The sequence below is a fragment of the Terrapene carolina genome, unplaced genomic scaffold (genome assembly GCF_002925995.2).
Source record: "Terrapene carolina triunguis isolate 2854851 unplaced genomic scaffold, T_m_triunguis-2.0 Scaffold132, whole genome shotgun sequence".
In the NCBI taxonomy this organism is placed as follows: domain Eukaryota; kingdom Metazoa; phylum Chordata; order Testudines; family Emydidae; genus Terrapene; species Terrapene triunguis.
Window position 1 is genome coordinate 8201272 of NW_020664483.1, and position 20352 is coordinate 8221623.

Genomic DNA, 20352 nt, shown 5'->3' on the forward strand with positions numbered 1-20352 from the left:
AGTTCAAAACAATGAGCAGAGCGGTCACTTGAGGCAGTATGGGACAGCCCCGGAGGCCAGTTACAGTGCAGAAAGCAATCAAGTGTCTACACTGGCAATAGAGCGCTGGAGCTGCTGTGCAAATAGCCTCACGACTCACATCGAAGTGGTTTTTTTGCAGCGCTGCAACTGAGGAGTTTCTGCGCACAGAGTGGCTTGGCAGTGTGTCAGGGTGGATTTGATTTAAATCAAATTGATTTAAATCACTAGTCAGGAAGACTCGATTTAATCACGGTTTTCTGCATAAAAGTGCATTCTTGTTGGTTGTTATAACCTTAATACATATTCTTCACAACTCAGAGATGGATGTAGGTTTTATTTTTAGAAGATACACACTATACATTTTTAAACAGTGATTTATTTTGAAAACTTTTCAGATTAGTTTTACAGCTATATCAGAAAATGAATGATTGTTTGGTTATTTCATTTACCAAAGGTAATTGAAGCAGATATTTATGAAGTCATTGGGAGGTGAACTATTTCCAATTCAACAGGTTAATCATTAATATTTGGAGGATTTTTTTGCCAGGCTGTATTAGGAGGAGAGCATCACCAGACAGACGTTGAAATTGTTTTATTTAACTAAAACAACAACGTGAAGTATTCTGGATTGTTTTCTTCAACAGCAAACACATAATATTTTAACAAAACAAGCACATGTGCCTCACATCTCACATTTATCTCCAGACTTCTTCTCTTTGTCCAGATCTATTCCGCCCCCAACAATCTTCTATTCATTGAACTTTTTGAAACTTTGCACTTTTAGGGAGAGGTAAGGGATTGACTCTGTGTACACAAATTTGCAGAGGGACAATAGAGTTGAGGTCTGTTATTTCTCACCTCTATATATTATTTATTTGTTTGTTTGTTTTGCTGTTAACAAGCATGTTCCCTCTGGGGAGACAAATCCACAGTTTGAGAACTACAAAACTAAGCATCTCTGATGGTATCTTCTAGACTGAGCACTGAGTCCCACTCGGTAGATAGAAAGATTAACCTACATAATCTATACAGAAGCCTGTGGAACCCCATAAGATTGGGTCCCTAATCCATGAACTATTGGAACTCATTTACAAAACTTTTCTTAAACATTACATGAATATATATTATAGAATTAGAATTTATAATCCCTATTCCATGATGAGATATCTTTGAGCTATAATGTATCTTAATTAAAACTATCTTTTTTCCCTCAAAAAGCATTTTATCAAAACAATCCGATTTAAATAAAAAAAAATCAATTTTTTTGATTTTTTTTTAAAAAATCATTGATTTTTATCCACCCTGCAGTGTGTACACTTCTGCAGTTTGAGTGCAAAAAGCTGCTTTACTGCACAGAAACTTGCCAGTGTAGACAAGCCCTCATACAAACCCCAATGTGGACACAGTTTTACCGGTATAAAGGTGACTTGTACACCTTTATAATGGTGTGAAGCTCCATTACAACTGCATCCATGCTAGGGAGATTGTATTGCTTTAACTAGACTGGTAGAGTTAAAGTTGTACAACTTTTTAGTGAAGACAAGGTCTCATTCAGTGACAAAGTGCTGTAACCTTGTAATACTGTGAGGGGTTAAATTAAAATCCATGTGGAAAACAGCTTGCATATTCCTTGTACTTAAATCAAACCTTTCATCAACATTTTTTATTTTGAGTTTTACAAAGCATTTTTTCCTATTAAAAATCTGTGGGGTTTTTTTAAACTGAACTTCCTGACTCTCTTTTGTGCCCCAGAATGCTCCATATAAAGATTATTTTGCTTTACATTTGACATATGTTTTGTTTTGTCAACACTTATGGACAAGTCTTATGATGTTTAATAGACAGTGATAGACTTTATGCAGATTTTTGAACCATCCTATAGAATTTAAGAATTATATTCCTACTATATAATTGTATAGGATGGGGGGGGCATTCAGCCATGTGTTTCTCTGCCAAAAATCTAAACAGACATTTATGTGCATGATTTCTGTCTGCAACAAATCTAAAACAGAAATATGCACTGGAATCTGACATGCAAGACATTTCAGTTGCAGATTAGAAAGAATCAAAGTGGTCATTTATATGAATCACTGTGGATTAGCCTAGGTTGCTTTCATTTTTGAATCTGTACCCATCTTTTTACATCTTTTAAAATACAGAATTGAATAAACAAATTAATCCTGCCCAATCCATATGTATTGTATGTCATTTAATGTTCAAAAAGAAAAATGTCTGAATTTGTTTAACATCCTGCCCTAATTTTATCCATCATACTTTAATACAAATGTATTCAGGAAGCCTCATAAACAATGATCTTTCAGCTGGCATCAGTTTGCAATCCATCACCATCTCTGCAACATGAATCGATGTTATCCACATCCACGTCCAATTAGCTGACTCCTTCATAGATTCTGGACCTTATGTCAATAAGAGATGACAATTCAGCACTCTTCCCCTGATTAGAAGAGTAGGTCATTTAAAAGGACACCATCGACTCGGAATCCAGTTCATTTCAAAGACAAAGGTAATTTCAGGTACTTCTGAGACTCCCTGCCAATTATTATGTTTTACAGTCCCATTTTCCTTTTGTTTTAAATTGTTTTCCCCATTCCTGTTACTTTATGGAAGTAAGACCCACGCAAACAGGTGAAAATGGCAAAGGTCTCAATGCTGCAATTACTTATTTACATACTTGAGTAGCTTCACACAATGACTCATGTGAGTAAAAGTCTTTGCAGGATCAGGACTGGAATGACTGACTACATACAGGAACCAGTGAAACTGACGGTATGCTTGCTGCTGTTACATGCATAAAGTAAAGAAACTGAACATTTCTGTATTTTTCTCTCTTTCAGTTATGGAAGCCAGTTATAACAATAGTAAGCAAAAAGTTCTGAGACAGAATTACAATATTAAAGTTGTTTCAACTGCTCTTGAAGGCTTTATCTAACATACTTACAAGGTAAAGGATCCTGCCCAGTCTGAAATGGCCTTTTGAGCTGCACAGCCACAATGGCTACTCCTTATCCTATAGCAGGGAACTTTGCCTTCAGAAGTGGCTGCATAAAGCCGATATAGACTACACGCAAGTGCCTATGCCCTCTCCTCTCCAAAGGCAGAATCGCTGAGTGTGCTTAGCTCAACGGCTGTAGAAAGCAGTCATAATCTCTAATGTCACTTCCAAGGGCATCTTAGAGAGCATGCTGATGTGCCTCTCCTCTCACCTCCCCAGGGAAGAATCTTAAAGGGCCTCTTCAGGCCCATGAAAAATATCCCAGTTGACAGCTTCACTCATGAACAGAGGTCAGCAAAGGAGAAAGGGTTCCTTGGAGACTTTGCCCCGAGTGGCAAGTAGAGGTGTTGGAGACAGCCCCATCCCCAGTTAGGTGATGTAGCATGGAGCCCACCTCCTCTGCCCTCCACCCTGATTGTAGCAGGAGGCTTCCCTACCACCCATCGGCAGAATATTGGGTAGAAGTGGAGAGGGACCCAGGCAAAGGTTTGTTTTGCAGATGCTGGTGTTCTCTCTTTGTCCTTCTACCTCTGCAGCCATACATGAGAGTTACTGTAGCTCTAGTCACTCCTGCACTCTCAGTTGTCCCACTGGGAAGGGCTGGGGAGAGGGAAGAGGCAGAAGGTGTCCCAGGATTATTTATTTACGTGACCCCTTTACTCCTTGTGGATTTATTTTTCCCACTTTTGCACCAAGCTGACTTGCCGAGTGCACGTTTAGTTTGCTTGGCCTGTTGAGGTTTTTGGGCTCCAGAAGGCAGTGTAAAATTTGGATTTGAATAGTGATTGTGTGGAGGAGGACAAATGAAAAGGTTTTGCTCACAGGTGTACTTTTCTTGAGGCAAAAGACTGCCCGCCTACTTGATGGAATAAGGAATTTCAACCATCAATAGATTTACCAAAACAAAAACATGTGCTTCCTCTTGCAAAGAGTTCAACCTCTGACAGTGATGAACTATGTATACTTCATAAAGAAAAAGCTTTCTTAAATAGAGTGTAGGCTGAAAGTGTATTACAGTGGAGTCCAGCTAACATCCAGAAACAATATTGCACTCTCCTTTGAAATAAAATCCAAACATTAAAAACCTGGCAATGAATAGTTAAGGGATCAAGCCAGTTCTTCACTGCCACACAATCCTTCCGCACTCCTCATCGCTCCACCAGATTAACACCACCCGGAGGACTCTGAATCTTCAATTACTCAGCAAACACAATTTCTATTCTAACACAGAACCGCTTTCAATGATCAAATCTAGTTCCTTGCAATCACAGTGAAACATCACGCCTCAACTCCAGCCTCATTCTTACTCAGGTAAAAACCTCCCATTATTGACTTTAACTGGCAGTATCCGAGCAACCTCAGAGAGTTAGGCGTCCAAGCTCCGTTGCATTCCGAAGGGAGTTAGATGCTCAATTCCATAAATAGCCTTGAAAAATGTCATCTTTAACACTCCAGGTATGATAAATCAATCTTGCGGAGGGAAAAGTGAAGGTTTTGTGTTGGAGCGAGGAATTGGGAGTGTGTACAGGGGTGGTTCTGCATGTTTCAGAGTTGTGGTGTGTATGTTTGGACGGTAAGGTATGTGTATTGAGGTTGGTGTGGTGGTGAATGTTGAATTAACTGGTGATTTTCTAGACTCGCTACTGTGCCCTTAAGCCCTGTACTCATCCATGGTAATTAAGTGGTTCCAGTGCATTCATTAGACCACAGCCCTGTGATCTTATGGCAATGGGTTCCTTAGTCTGTGCCCATTTGACTAAGAATCCTGAGTGATGTAGGCTCCAGGAAACCGCAGTACCTGTCGTCAGAGGTTGAAGTTTCAGCTCTCTAGGACAGTCTTGGTGAAATCCTCCAAACAACAGGCTAAGACTCATGTCACCTTATTTAAAATAAGATTTAATAAGAATAGAGAGGCAGTCACACAATTTTATATACTGTAAGTTATAGACTATAACTATACTTGTATAATTAATAAACAGCTGTAATAATATCTTACATGTCTATCTAGTGCTTTCTTCTTTCCTCCCCCATTCATGCCCACCCTGTCAGAAGCATCTCCCTTTTGGCAAGTCAGCGTCACAGAGACACTGCATCCAGTTCTCTATTGTCCCACAACATTCTGTTGAAAGTGTGTCACAATTTCATTAAATCAGGCCTAGTAGTCGAGGTTATGGTGGCATTTTAATACTGTAGTTTAGTCAGGGGCACCATCTCTGGGGAAGTGTAATAGTCTCAGTTCTCTGTGCAATGGTTATTCTCTAACAAGCTCCTTTCTAGCTCTGGAGATAGGGAAATGGGGAACTAGCTCAAAATCTAGCACTTTAAATGCACCTCTGATTTTACCTACACCATAGTCATCTGAGAGGATCAAGGTGGCTAGCTCCTGGTTTCTGTGTCAATTCTTCAAAACCAGAGTTGTTTAACTGAGTCGGTCTCTGTCTGCCTATAAAGTGACAGGATTTTTGCAATCTTTGTATGGTTTCCTCTTGTCAGTATTTCTATTCTTTGTCAAACCTGAATCCTTGACAGACTAAGCCCAGTCTGTCACAGGAATGTATAAACATTTGTTTAACATTTTTCTTGCTTCCACATAGAAAAACAATTTTGTCTTGTTAGCACCCCAACGTACTGAAAGACTTTTCTCCAGAAGGCTGACAGAAATTTTTTTGGAATTTAGACCAAGGCAGTCTGGAAATATGATGACCCAAAAGATGTTAAAAAATGTATCAACTTGACCTAGAATTCCACATAATTAATCAATACAGTTACCTGTATTCTTCCTGAAATCCCACGCTTCTTCTGAGGAGAAGAGACTTAATTCACGTGTGCCCTGGCATTCTATTTACAGAGACCCAAGCCCATTAGAAAATCTCTGACTCTTTGTTGCCTTGGTAAAAAGAGCATGGGGAGAAGCCGTATCCTCACAGAGGATTTTGAAATGGGTTTCGAGATGCATCTTAGAACAATACAAAATAGTGAATCTTCCCTCTCCTGGGCGTATCACAGCTGGTTCCACATGGGCACAAGCTGCCTCCCCGGCATGCTTATTGGACATTGCATTGAAAGACAACTGCAGTGTGGCGACTTGGAGTTCCGTCCATACTTTCACGTTACATGACACTCTAACTCCAGCAGCAGCAGCAGATGCAGCTGTAGGAATGGCAGTACTACAGACATCTCTGCAGCCTGTTTCCTCGCACCCTCTTCCAGTCTGAACACCGCGTGACAGTCACCCACATGTGGAATATACACAGGGACCATCACTCGAAGAAGAAATGGAGGTTATTTACTGCAACTGGAGGTTTTTCTAGACGTGTAGTCCTTGTCTGTATTCCACTACCCATCCTCTGTCCCCTCTGCTTTAGATCTGGTTGGGCTGCGGTAAGAGGAAGAAGTAGAGCGACCAGAGGAGCTAGCGAACAGGAGCGGCTAACGGGAGTTTCACGAGGGAGTTGAGGGAGGAGTGTGAGCCAGGGGGCTAGAGAAACTTAACATTCTTTAAACTTAAAGCCAAACGCCCCCTGATAAAAACAAAACAACAACAAAGGAACCAGCTGCAGGAGTAAAAAAAGAATGCAGGCAGAAGTCCAGCAACAGAGTGGGGGCTACCCAGTTTATTGCACCCAAGGCAGCATGTATGATTACCTTCCCTATGGCCAGGTGGCGTATGTGTGCATTCGGTGCAAGGAGCTCCTGGCCCTCAGAGACTGTGTATGGGCTTTGGAGACCAGGGTGGCTGAACTGGAGGAGCTAAGGGAGACAGAGAGGTGTATAGATGAGACTTTCCGGGACGTAGTAGAACGGTCCCACCCCTGGTCTGACAGCTGTTGAGGAGGATGAATGTCACAGGAAAGGAGAACATCCAACTGGAGCAGAGATAAACTATCCCATAGTTGGGACCCTCCTCCCAGATGATGATGTCGTATCCTCTCGCACTGAGGATGCCTCCCCGGGGAGGGAACTCCGGTTATTAGGAAGAGACAGGTATTAGTAATGGGCGATTTGATCATTAGAAACATAGATAGCTGGGTTTGCAATGACTGGGAGAACTGCATGGTGACTTGGCTGCGTGGTGCGAAGGTTGTGGTGCTCTTGCTGCGTGGAAACTTTTTAAAAATACCATAATAGAGTCTCAAATTAAATGTATATCCCAAATTAAAAAACATAGTAAGAGAACCAAAAAAGTGCCACTGTGGCTAAACAACAAAGTAAAAGAAGCAGTGAGAGGCAAAAAGGGATCCTTTAAAAAGTGGAAGTTAAATCCTAGTGAGGAAAATAGAAAGGAGCATAAACTCTGGCAAATGAAGTGTAAAAATATAATTAGGAAGGCCAAAAAGGAATTTGAAGAACAGCTAGCCAAAGTCTCAATTTTTTTTTAAATACATCAGAAGCAGGAAGCCTGCTAAACAACCAGTGGGGCCACCAGACGATTGAGATGCTAAAGGAACACTCAAGGATGATAATGAATTCTTTGCATCGGTCTTCATGGCTGAGGATGTGAGGGATATTCCCAAACCTCAGCCATTCTTTTTAGGTGACAATTCTGAGGAACTGTCCCAGATTGAAGTGTCATTAGAGGAGGTTTTGGAACAAATTGATAAACTAAACAGTAATAAGTCACCAGGACCAGATGGTATTCATCCAAGAGTTCTGAAGGAACTCAAATGTGAAATTGCAGAACTACTAACTGTAGTCTGTAACATATCATTAAATTGGCTTCCGTACCAAATGACTGGAGGATAACTAACGTGACTCCAATTTTTAAAAAGGGCTCCAGAAGTGATTATGGCAATTACAGACCGGTAAGCCTGACTTCAGTACCGGGCAAACTGGTTGAAACTATAGTAAAGAATACAATTGTCAGACACATAAATGAACATAATTTGTTGGGGAATAGTCAACATTGTTTTTATAAAGGGAAATCATGCCTCACCAATCTACTAGAATTCTTTGAGGAGGTCAACAAGCATGTGGACAAAGGGGATCTAGTGGATATAGTGTACTTAGATTTTCAGAAAGCCTTTGACGAGGCCCCTCACCAATGGCTCTTAAGCAAAGTAAGCTGTCATGGGATAAGAGGGAAGGTCCTCTGATGGACTGGTAACTGGTTAAAAGATAGGAAACAAAGAGTAGGAATAAATGGTCAGTTTTCAGAATGGAGAGAAGTAAATAGTGGTGTCCCCCAGAGGTCTGTACTGGGCCCATTCCTATTCAATATATTCATAAATGATCTGGAAAAAGGGATAAACAGTGAGGTGGCAAAATTTGCAGATGACACAAAATTGCTCAGGATAGTTAAGTCCCAAGTAGACTGCAAAGAGCTACAAAAGGATCTCTCAAAATTGGGTGACTGGGCAACAAAATAGCATATGACATTCAGTGTTGATAAATGCAAAGTAATGCACATTGGAAAACATAATCCTAACTATACCTATACAATGATGGGGTCTAAATTGGCTGTTACCACTTAAGAAAGAGATCTTGGAGTCATTGTGAAAAGTTCTCTGAAAACATCCACTCAATGTGCAGCGGCAGTCAAAAAAATGCATAGAATGTTGGGAATCATTAAGAAAGGGATAGATAATAAGACAGAAAATATCATATTGTCTCTATATAAATCCTTCACGAGAAGGCCAGTGTGCCATACCGTATCGTATGCCACTGTTAGATCGATGAAAACAGTGCCTGTTTTCAAGTTTCTCTGGAAGCCATTTTCAACAAATGTGGTCAGCACGAGTACTTGGTCGCATGTGCTACGGCCTCGGCGAAAGCCGGCTTGGTCAGGGCTCAAAATTCTCTCCATGTCAGGTAATATGCACTGTAGGACCAAGCGCTCCAGTGCCTTGAAGCACACCGACAATAATGATATGGGACAATAGCTTGATGCTTTGCTTGGGTCCTTTCCATTGATGACGCGGGTGAAGAATTTCACAAGCCAAAGTTGAGCATGGGGGCCAAGATTTTTCAGGAATTCTGGAAATATGTTGTCATAGCCCGCAGCTGTTCCACACTTGATGCTACCCAGTGTCTGTTCCAGCTCTGTTACAGTGAATGGTTCTGGGCAGCTTCTGATCTGGTGTACATGTTTAAACATATGCCATTCGTTCCTCACTTGTCTTCGCACCTGTTTCTCCAAAGGTGCTCTGGCCACTTTAAGTAGGTGTCTGGCTACAATGACCTTTTTAAACCACCAGTTGCAAGTTTGGCGTCACGTCACCCATTATGGACTCGTCCACCACGCCAGGATGTTAGGACGAAAACACTTTGGCGAGAGGAATGGATATCTGTTATAATCCCTAACCAATCCCTCGTCGCCGACCCCACAATTTGCCTGCCTGGTTTTGACCTGTCCTGTCGCCAATGGTCCCTGTTGAACAGGTTCCAGACCGGGTAAGGTCTCTGTACAGCCAACCAGTATCGCTGGGGCCTTTGTGCAGCTGCGGCACAACACAGACGATGACGCACATTGTCGATGAATGCCTGCTGACTAGGTTCAGCGGTGGCCTAGAAGAACTGCATCACGCCACTGAAGATGCCATTGCTTGGCTAGACTATGCACATGCTAAATGAATAAAATAGTTTAAAAAAGAACTAGATAAATTCATGGAGGATAGGTCCATCAATGGCTATTAGTCAGGATGGGCAGGGATGGTGTCCCCAGCCTCTGTTTGCCAGAAGCTGAGAATGAGCGACGGGATGGATCACTTGATGATCACCTGTTCTGTTCATTCCCTCTGGGGCACCTGGCATTGGCCTGTGTCGGAAGACAGGATACTGGGCTAGATGGATCTTTGGTCTGACCCTGTATGGCCATTCTTATTTTCTAACTGGAGTGGTGTCAACCCGCACTGCCTCTGATACCCTCAGTCGGGTGCATGATGAGAGCTGCTGTGCATGTGTGGGTCAACGTACACCGCTTTGTTGAAATTCCCAACTTGGGCACATGCTGCGCATGCGTACCCAGGTGTGGAATACAGGTAGGGACCACAAATCTCTAAGAACTTCCAGTTACAATAAGTAACCTCCAGGTACATAGCACCAGCCCATTTTTTAAATAGGGCAATTCAGAATGCTTTGATAATCCATTATCACCGCTACCGTGCCAGGTGCTCTTATAGGCTTACACTTCACAACTGCAGTATCCTCACAGTGTGCACTAAGACAGGGATGCTGTGTATGATGGAAACCCCGTCAGGCCAGGGGGTGCAGCAGCACCCTCAGCACCACTAGTTCCAGCAACTGCACTAACGAGTGAGTTTGTAAGGGAAAGTAATCGTAAACAGCAGATGTCCATAAAGTTTTTGATGACATTTAGTGATAATGGTTACAAACTGAAATAAGATAAACATAAGATATAAATGCGATTTAATTCATTGATTAAAAATTTGTTAGACCATTTAGCTACTGAATAACATTCATCATTTTAATAGAGAGCCCAATCTTTAAGTCTCTGTTTGGGCAAAACTCTCCCACTGAATTGAATCCAATTTTTGCCTGTGTAGGCAATATATTTAGGCCATGTGGTTTACTGTCCTTATCTGGCCATTTACACATTAATCTCTTAGTGCAATCTACAGTAGTCGTCTTCCTTATTTTACTTGATATTTATTTCCCGTTGTGTACTATTTTAATTCATTCATGTGCATGCTTGTAAGTTCTATGCAGTGACAACAAACCCAGCAAATTCAGTGAAGCTAAGACCTTTTCAAAATTAGATCTTAATGCTGATATGGAAAATGTGTTCCTTCATGGACAAACTGTGATACTAGAACTTTATTCTACCTTTGATCTTTGCATAAAATGTCACTGGCTGTTCCATACGTAGAATATGGTCTTGAATCATCAATTTCTTCAGTCTGTTTCAGTTTTAATCTGGGTTGGTTACCACTGACTCTAGTGAGATTATATATTTTTTCGTGGGTATGTGTGTGATACACATTGATTTATATACTGAACTCTTATTCATAAAAAGGCTTCAGGTGCAAAACCACTGCCATCTCAATTACATGTGAAAACATTCTGTGTCATAGTTTTATGTATAACTTCCAAAGACAATGGCATTTAAATAAATAGCAAGATGGACAGTACAAGAAGTGATAGATGGTAACATGAATGCTGGTTGGTTTTAGAGACATCCTATACTTGTAGACTTGGAATAGGAATAAAAACAGGGAAACTCACACTCAGGTGTGAAGTCAGTGGCAAAATTCCAATTGACTTCATGTGATGAGTAAATTTTCTCATGGAGGTAGAGAGCGCCACACCAGCAGTTCTTTTTAAACTGAGGGGCTCTACTAGGGCCATATTGACTATCACTGGCCTAAACAGAATCAGAGAAAACTTAGTATTTGTACCCTGCAGAAATGTCTGTCTCTGCAGAAGCAGACATTTCAGTCCATAATCTATAATTGAGTTTCCTGAAAAGAAGTATGTAATATCTACACATTAGGAGGGTCTTTCTTTCACCTGGTGGGTGTTATAACCTGGATTAGTCAGGCTGTCCACTCCTTGGACCAAATCTGCTGATTGAGATTCAGCAGATGCTAGGATGGCAGCTAAGGAACTCTTCCTAGCCACCTGTTCAGCCGTAAGATTTAAAAATAATATATGAGACAGTTCTTCAGGTTTGATGGGAGATTTCTGCCACAGGAGCTCTACCCATCATCCCTCGTGCATTTTCTGTAACCTATGGTGACCTTTGAGGAAGGAGCTGGGAAAAGAGGACATTTACAGGCCTCTTCATTGATAGTGTAGCATAAAAAGACATCAATAGAGAGTTCTGTTAGAGGAGCAATATTCTCCCTCAGAACTCTCTGAATAGCCAAGTTCCATCAATCAGCCCCAAGGATGGACCATCAAAAAAGCTCTCTCACCTTGACTGGTGGGGTGTGACCCAACCTGAACTTGCATGACTGATCCACGGGTAACATTTTACATCGGTAAAATTTCCAATTGCTCCAGGCTGATAAGTTTAAGGGGTGGGGGGTGGGGCTGATATGATGGGACTACTTACAATGGCATGTAGCCGATCTGTGACTATTAGCAGCAAATATCTCCAACAGCCGGTGATGGGACACTAGCTGGGGAGGGCTCTGAGTTACTACGGAGAATTCTTTCCCAGGTGTCTGGCTGGTGGGTCTTGCCCACATCCTCAGGGTCTACTTGATCATTATATTTGGGGTCGGTAAGGAATCTTCCTCTGGATCAGATTGGCAGAGACCCTGAAGGTTTTTCGCCTTCCTCTGCAGCATGGGGCATGGGTCACTTGCAGATTTAAATTTAGTGTAAATGGTGGAGTCTCTGTCATTTGAAATCTTTAAACCATGATTTGAGGACTTCAGTAACTCAGCCAGAGGTTAGGGGTAGGTGAGTGAGGTTCTGTGGCTTGCAGTGTGCAGGAGGTCAGACTAGATGATCACGATAGTCCCTTCTGACCTTAAAGTCTGAGTCTTGCTGCTCTTGACCAAAATGCCACATACACGATTACTTCTGGACTGAGCTACTAATGACCTTATAATTGTTACTCATTCCCTTTAAAGACTGAGCGTACAGTCCATGGGACTACTTTGTGCTTAAAGTTATGCATGTGCTTTACTGGATCAAAGCCATGGTGTTCAGGATCTTGCAGGATTGAATCTCTTCAGGATAAAAGAAAAGAATTACAGTAACTTGGCCTTATTAGACTAATCAGAGACTATAAAATATCTGGTGGTGTGCCTCATTATTAAATCGTAGAAGAAGCATTTAGATAAGTATTTATTGGCCATATGTATGTTATTGTGTAAACAGATATATCTCTATAGTTAAAATCTAAAATGATACAGTGTTTCTGTGACTTAAGTGAACATTTATTGCACAAGTCCACATCACCAGAGACTTTTCGTATTACAGCTTGCTGACAGGCAACTCCCCTGCATGATGTAGTAGGTCTTTGATCTCAGATGGTGTTGTCATGGTAGACATCTATCATTGCCCTGGGAAGCCAAGTCTCAGCTGGATATACTCATTCTAATGAGGGATGTTACCAACGCTTTAGACCTATCAGTGCACTAGCTGCAAAGAAGTCAGCATCTGGGCTTTTCATAAATCATTGGTTAGATTGGTTATACAATCAATATAAGTAATAATTTGTATAAAGCCGAATTTACAGACCTAGGTTCTGAACTGACAAACAAAAAAGACATGATTCTAACGAAGTCTGAGCATGGTACAGGAGTGTCTGTTGCTTAAATGTTAACCTAAAATTTTATCAAAACGTTATGCAGGTTTTGGGCTGTCTCTGTAGTCTATGTCTTGACGAGAATAACAAAGAGATTATGCAGACTGTAAAAGCAGGAGAACTGGGTCTCAATCTGGAGAATAAAAACAAACTGTTGTTGGGGTTTTCTTGTTGATTACCATTACATACTCATAAAATACGATCTGTATAAACAGTAGGTAGAAGATTAATGCATCAGTCACCAAGCAAGTTGAGGAAAGCAGAATTTCTGTTGAAAAATATTAGTAACTCTTTGACTTCATTATTTTTACATATAAGAAGGAATAATGATAGAAACAAAGCCTTCCTTTTGTTGAAGTAAGAAATAATGAAACATAATATATTGGATTCTGAAGTGAAAAATAGACTTAATGATAAATCCTTTATTCTCACAAGCAGAGAATAGATAGATATGACTATTCAGAATTTCTCATTCTCTAGGCAAGCTGTAATGTTTTGGTTTTTCAAGTCAATGTACTTTGTTGCTGAAATCTGTGGTGAAAGAGCAAGAATATGTAGAGGAAATTATAAAAAAGAAACTTCCTTCAGTCTGACATTTATTTAATGGTGGAACATGCCTCTTAATTTTTTGTGATTATTTTCTTTTGTTGTTGATTATACTATGCCATCACAAGCACATTGGCTGTTCTCAGCTAGTATCTTTTAAAAAAACCAAACCCAAACATTTGGTGCTAAATAATTTTGTCTTTCGTTTCACGCGTTAGAGCACACATAGGAACATGATCTTGGAGTAAACATGACTTTGTATTTCTATTAAATATTCATTTTGCAGTTCTAAGCCATTTTTCTGCCACTGCGAATGTAGGGCCAGATCCTCAGCGGCTGTAAATCAGTGCAGTTCCACTGCCTTCACACCCGTTGGGAGTCTAACCCTTAATTTCTGTTCCATATGTGATAACTAGCTTATTTGCCAGCTGCATGCCAAGTCATAACATTTGGGGCTAGATTATAAGAAGCCCCCTATCTATTTTCACTGCCTCCCTGCTGCTTCTCACATGGTTGTGTATGGGGATGCTGTGAAGGGGAGAGAAGTTGGGTCTATGTCTCCATGCCATTTGTGCCCAAACTCAGTGCGTGGGCAGGAGCACTCTCCTCCATTCTGATCCCCACCCTCTTCCCAGGCATAAATCACAATCTGCCTGATCTACAGTCTTCCCAGTGCTCTTCCCGGGATGGCAGCTCTGCGTCCCTGCCTCCTCAGCCACAACCTCAGTCCTTACAATGTTAGACCCTTCCTTGAATGTGACCAGCCAACCAGTGAAGTCAATGCCATCTTTGGCAGTAAGCGCTGATTCCACATCAGCCATGTGCTTCTGCTGGGCCATACACCAAGCTTGTCGGGTTGGAGGCGTGGGGTCAGGTAAGACCTTTCTTATACAGGCCTGGTTTTGGAGTGTTTTTTCTCATTTTACATCTTAATGTATAAAATAATAAATGGTCAAACGTTGGGGGGAGGAAGGGGGTTTCAAACCAAATTGCAAAAAGCAAAACTGAGCTAGCCACTAACCATCTCATTTACGCGTTCCCCTCTTCACTGGTGCCATGCTCCAAAGGAATCTCATGATTGATATGACATCATGAATGACAATCTGTGGCAGGGCTGGATGGGATGGGGGGTAAAGGAAAAGAGGAGTTTTCAGGTAATGCACCGAATGCTGCTCTTTTGAGGCAGTCAGCACAAACTTCAACTGCCAGGCAACCAAAGCACTCTCTTCCTTTAAATCAGAAGTGACTCCCTTTAGCCATCTCTCCACTGGTGACCCTTACCCTATCTTCTGTTAGACCAGGATTTAAGTTTTAAGATATGAAATCTATTTTTAAAAAAAGATCTGACAAAATGTGCACCCTTATCCCACAGCTCTCTCTCTCTCAGTGGTTGGAAGCTCTTGCGAGCTCACTCTGCTTTGAGAGGGGGGAGTTTTATGGGTCTCCTCTCTTCTCCGCAGGACGGTACTAATGGCGTGCCCACCTCTGGGTCAGTTCATTTAGCTCTTTCCTCTTGAAAACGGTGTACTCTGCTGATTAGAAATCAGTCTTCTGGGCCAGGAAGCAGCATGTAAATTCTGTGATTACATGGAATGTGATCCATCTTGCAGCTGGAGACTTGTTGCATGGATAATTCCTGGATTATGACAGGCTAAAAGAAGGTGTGTGTGTTGTGGGGGAAGAACATAGAGCATTCTCAAACACAGCCAGATAATCTCCATCAGGTTGCTGTGTTCAGGGAGATGCTATAGCAAACCTCTGTGTTTAGTTGAAGAATAATGGGATTACTGACAGTGGGCATCCGGAAGTACCAACCAGGATCCAGGTCTCCACTGTGCAGGCTTTATACAAACACCAAGTAAGAGACAACTGCTGGCCCAAAGAGTTAACGTGCTAAGAAAAGTGAAGCCAGTCAGTCTAGACCAGGGGTCGGCAACCTTTCAGAAGTGGTGTGCCGAGTCTTCATTTATTCACTCTAATTTAAGGTTTTGCGTGCCAGTAATACATTTTAACGTTTTTAGAAGGTCTCTTTCTAAAAGTCTGTAATATATAACTAAACTATTGTTGTATGTAAAGTAAATAAGGTTTTTAAAATGTTTAAGAAGCTTCATTTAAAATTAAATTAAAATGCAGAGTCCCCCGAACCGGTGGCCAGGACCCGGGCAGTGTGAGTGCCACTGAAAATCAGCTTGCGTGCTGCCTTCGGCGCACGTGCCATAGGTTGCCTATCCCTGGTCTAGAAAGTAGCTGTGTGTGAAGAATGCAAACTTATCATGTTGTTACTGGTTAGGATGAAATTGCATGTTGAATTTAAATACTAGGCCATAAATTCTGACCCCATTGAAGTCAATGGGAGTTTTGCTATTGACTTTAGTTAAGCCAGAATTTCACCCTAGAGATTTAACAGTAAACTAGCCTTTGGTCCAGGAGTTTGTACATCACTTCTGGACCAATAGCAATAAATCTGAGCCATGCCAAGGGACCAGTGGGAATTGCAAGATCCAATATCCAGCAAATGGCTAGGATTTTTAGATTTCCATCAGCACACCATATTCATCTCTAGTCTTGGCAGGTAGCCAGATACTGGGCAATAAAATGTAGTTGTTTTAAATACCATCTTTCTTCTTCACTTCAATTTGGACATGATTTTTTATAACTGCTGTTGTGAACCTCTTTAGAAATTGATTCTTTTACTGCTAAAAGGCATTTTGAAATCCCAGTTTTTAAATACTATAAGGCAGTGGTCTCCAAAGTGGGGTGCGCAAGAGGATCCTTTGGGGTGCGCGGCAGGAGGAGCGCCGCCGGAGCAGCATTGCTTCGGCAGTTCGGACGGTTTTTTTTTTTTTTGCTTCGGCAGTTCGGGCAGGAGTCCGAGCGCTTTTTTTTTTTTTTTTTTTTTTGGGCGGCAAAAATGGTAGCGCCGGTCCTGCGGCACGGCAGGGGGTGTGTGCTCAAAAAATTTTTACTGATAGGGGTGCGCGATCAAAAAGTTTGGAGACCACTGCTATAAGGCATTAATCCCTACCTCCAGCAGTTTGTGAAATGACAGCTGCTAACATCAGATTACAACTAAAGTGTGTGTGGGATGGAGGGAGAGAGGGATAAGATGGTTTAAAAAGTGATTTAAAGTCCAGTATATTATAACTTCTCCTGGCTAGAAACACTTTGGCCATATGAAAACTCTCAGGATCTGTAAGAATTTTTCAAGAATGTGTTAAAAAAAAATAAAAATCCAGTACCAGCACAGCTATGATTAATGGTGTCTTTCATATTAATCTTCCAAAATAGTCAATCATCCCAATATTGTATGTTCACATCATTACAGAAATCGCCTTACTGCTCTGCCTGGAATTTCGCTGCAGTCTTTCCACTGAAAAATTCCTCCCGTAGTTTGCTTAGTAACAATATATTTCCGTTTGCAGCATACTGTACAGCTGACAAGTTACAGTGGAGACCATGGACAGATTTTAATGTTGTCTTTGGTGGTTCGGAAACCTAAGCATCTCTCCATTTACTTTCTCTGTTTATTTTCTTTTACAATTTAATACTCAAGTATTCAGAAGAGGTAGGAAATGCGTGTTTACAATCATTCCTACTCAATTAATAGCACCGTCATTCATTTGTAAGCGAGAAGATCCTGGATATGTATCTAAACATTTCTTTGTCTGAGGTCTCAGGAGTGAAATTCACTGAGTACAGAGGAACAGGAGTACTTGTGGCACCTTAGAGACTAACAAATTTATTTGGGCATAAGCTTTCGTGGGCAAAAACCCACTTCATCGGATGCATGCAGTGGAAAATACAGTAGGAAGATAGATATATACACACAGAGAACATGAAACAATGGGTGTTACCATACACACTATAACGAGAGTGATCAGTTAAGGTGAGTTTCAGAGTAGCAGAGTACAGAGGGTGTCACCTAATGCTAACTCTAACCCTGTTCAGGGAGGTCGGAGGGAGAAGTTGCCAAGCAGTTGAACCTCTACTCACCCTGCTGTGTGGCTCCAAATTTTAGGATGGCAGTTGGAGACAGGCTGGTGTTGGGGGGAAGTGCCTTGTTGAAATCGAGTGTCCCTACATATGGTGCGGGGGTATGTGTGTGAAGAGGGTCTATCTGTTATTCTAGTCTGTAGGCTTGATTAGTGACCATGGAAGGTGGCCTGTCCTCAGGTTGAAATATGGGTGAATTGCATTCAGCCCAACCCCTGCTTATTTTTCTTAGTCCTTCTGTCCATTTACTTAGGCATTGTGTAGGAACTTACAGCTGTATGCAGAAAGCACGCAGTATAAACTGAAATAACTATGCCATGCAGTACTTGGCATCTCAGTTATTAATCTTGTCTGACAATTTTTGTCCTCAGTTAAACCAGCAAGGTTTTTTTAATTGAACGGTACCATTAACACGTTTTTGCACAATTCCTACTATAGAGACTTTCAAAATGCTTCATATATATAAATAATCCATATCCGATATTAAATGCTTAAATGCATAATAATGAAATTTACAAATAGCCATACATTTCTACCAATTAGCAAATGATTAGTATGTACAGTAGCAGTTTGTAAGGCCCAAAAATAGTTCCATGATCACAAACCATTCCTTACATTACTTCAGTACTGGCATGTGTATTAGAATCAGCAGCATTCAGCATACTATTGTATGCATTAGTGAAGTTTTGTAGATGCTTAAACTTAAAATCCCTATTTTACAAAAGGAAGACACATAAATTAAGTTTCACTGCAGCAGGCAGATGCCTGATACTAGTGGTCCACCATGGTTGGTTAAATCAATAACACACTTTTAATTTATGATGATGTAGTTAACCACAAGCACGCACACACCAAGTGCCGCAATTCCCATTTGCTGGCCACAAAATAGCCTCTTGGTTTATCTGGGCATCCGATTGCAATTAGCACCATATGGGCATGGCTAGGCCTCCATATCACTCATTGTTAAAGTGAATTATTTAGAAGTATTGTTAAAAATGTGCTTATGTCCTGGAGCATAATGTATATAATATATATGTCTTTTATGTTTTTATAACTCTTCAAAAATTATCATTTATATTGTCCACCTTCCCAGAAAGCTGGGGGGAGGGGCAAAGGTGGTTGCAGTTTTTTCTACTGAAAAGTTGGAGCTTAGTTTTTTGTTTTCCAGGGGATGAGGAAATCAAGGCTTTGGAGCGGTGCTCCGGCTCCGCTCCAGCTCCAGGCAAAAACCTGCAACTCCACTGCTCTGGAGCTGCTCCGCGCTCCAGCTCCGGGTTCCGCTCCAAACCCCTGGAAAAGATTACCCAAGATTTCTCCTCCTTTACTCCTCCTTACATTCAGTGCCCCAAATTCTCAAGAGGCTGATTTTGCTGCCTCTAGAGCATGGGCAGATGCGGGTCGGATGTGGGTACCAATGATGCCAGCATCTGTTACCGAAGGGTTGTTAGGTCCCTGATTGAGGAACCGTTTATTGGCATGGACAGACTTGCTAATTATTGTACAGTCCCTTTTCATAGGAAAAGTTAATTTTCATTTATGGGGGGAAATTCTCAGCACCGTTGTGATGAGGCAACTTCTACAATTAAAGTCAGCTAACATTTATTCTGGAAAGACTACAAATATGGCAGTGTTATTCAAGTGCTGCTTTCTGATCTTTATTAATTATTTAGGATGCTTTACTTATGTTGAAATCTATCCTGGCCCAATGCAGTGGGAAATGGTGTGTGTGATCCATAGCTTCTAACGCTATCCGTTGTGATTTGTCTCTTTTCCATTAAGAGACATATAGCTAATACTTTCCCATGATTTAACAAAGGCATAACCAAAGCTTGTTTTTAAATGTTTCTCTTGATACCATACATTTCTGGACTTTCAAAGGGATGTTTCTTCAATAGGAGATTTCAGTAGATGGCACCAGCCTTATTGATCTGTTTTATTATTTCACAGAAGGAAGACTTTCCCATCACATCTGTCTAATCCGTCCAGCTGTTTAACCAGCCAATCGAAAGCTACTTTGGTAAGTTTCCTGCTTGTAGGCTAGCAATGATAACTGACTAGCAGTTGCAAATATAAAGTTAATGGCCTTTTTTTTTGCTTTTTGTTTTATATAGAAGTTTAAGCTTATGGTTTGACATATCACCTTTTTCTTCTGGAATAATCATTGTGTATAGGTGAATATGTACTTGTAGATTGTATTGTATAGAGATTTTATGTAGAACTGAATGAAAGGATCAGTGAATTGAGACAGAGGCAGTTTCCAGGTAGTCAGGATTCAAATCATATAGAGCTTTATAAAACAATGCCAATAGCTTGAATTGCACCGGGAAGTGAATAGGTAGCTATTGCAGATATTATATATTCCCCATTGTTGATGCTGATGAGCAGGTGGGCAACTGCATTCTGCAGCAGCAGACGTTAGAGTAGCTGGCCCGGCCAGACCTGAGGAAATCTCATGGCAGTAGTCAGAAGGTCGCGATGGTGTGGATGGCCACCTTGGAGAGAGAGGTTTAATTATGAAGCAGATGGAAAACCATGCTGGGCACCAGTGCTGCCTGTGGAG

The 20352-nt window shown here is 41.2% G+C and overlaps 1 protein-coding gene across 1 annotated transcript in view; it reads left to right on the plus strand.

The window, feature by feature from the left end:
- Window positions 1-20352, plus strand: part of PLCB4 (phospholipase C beta 4) — a 318918-nt gene that overhangs the window by 93667 nt on the left and 204899 nt on the right. The window contains exon 3 of the mRNA XM_029911893.1: window positions 19740-19809. The gene's annotated coding sequence lies outside the window, so the exon portion shown is untranslated. The remainder of the gene's footprint in view (window positions 1-19739; window positions 19810-20352) is intronic.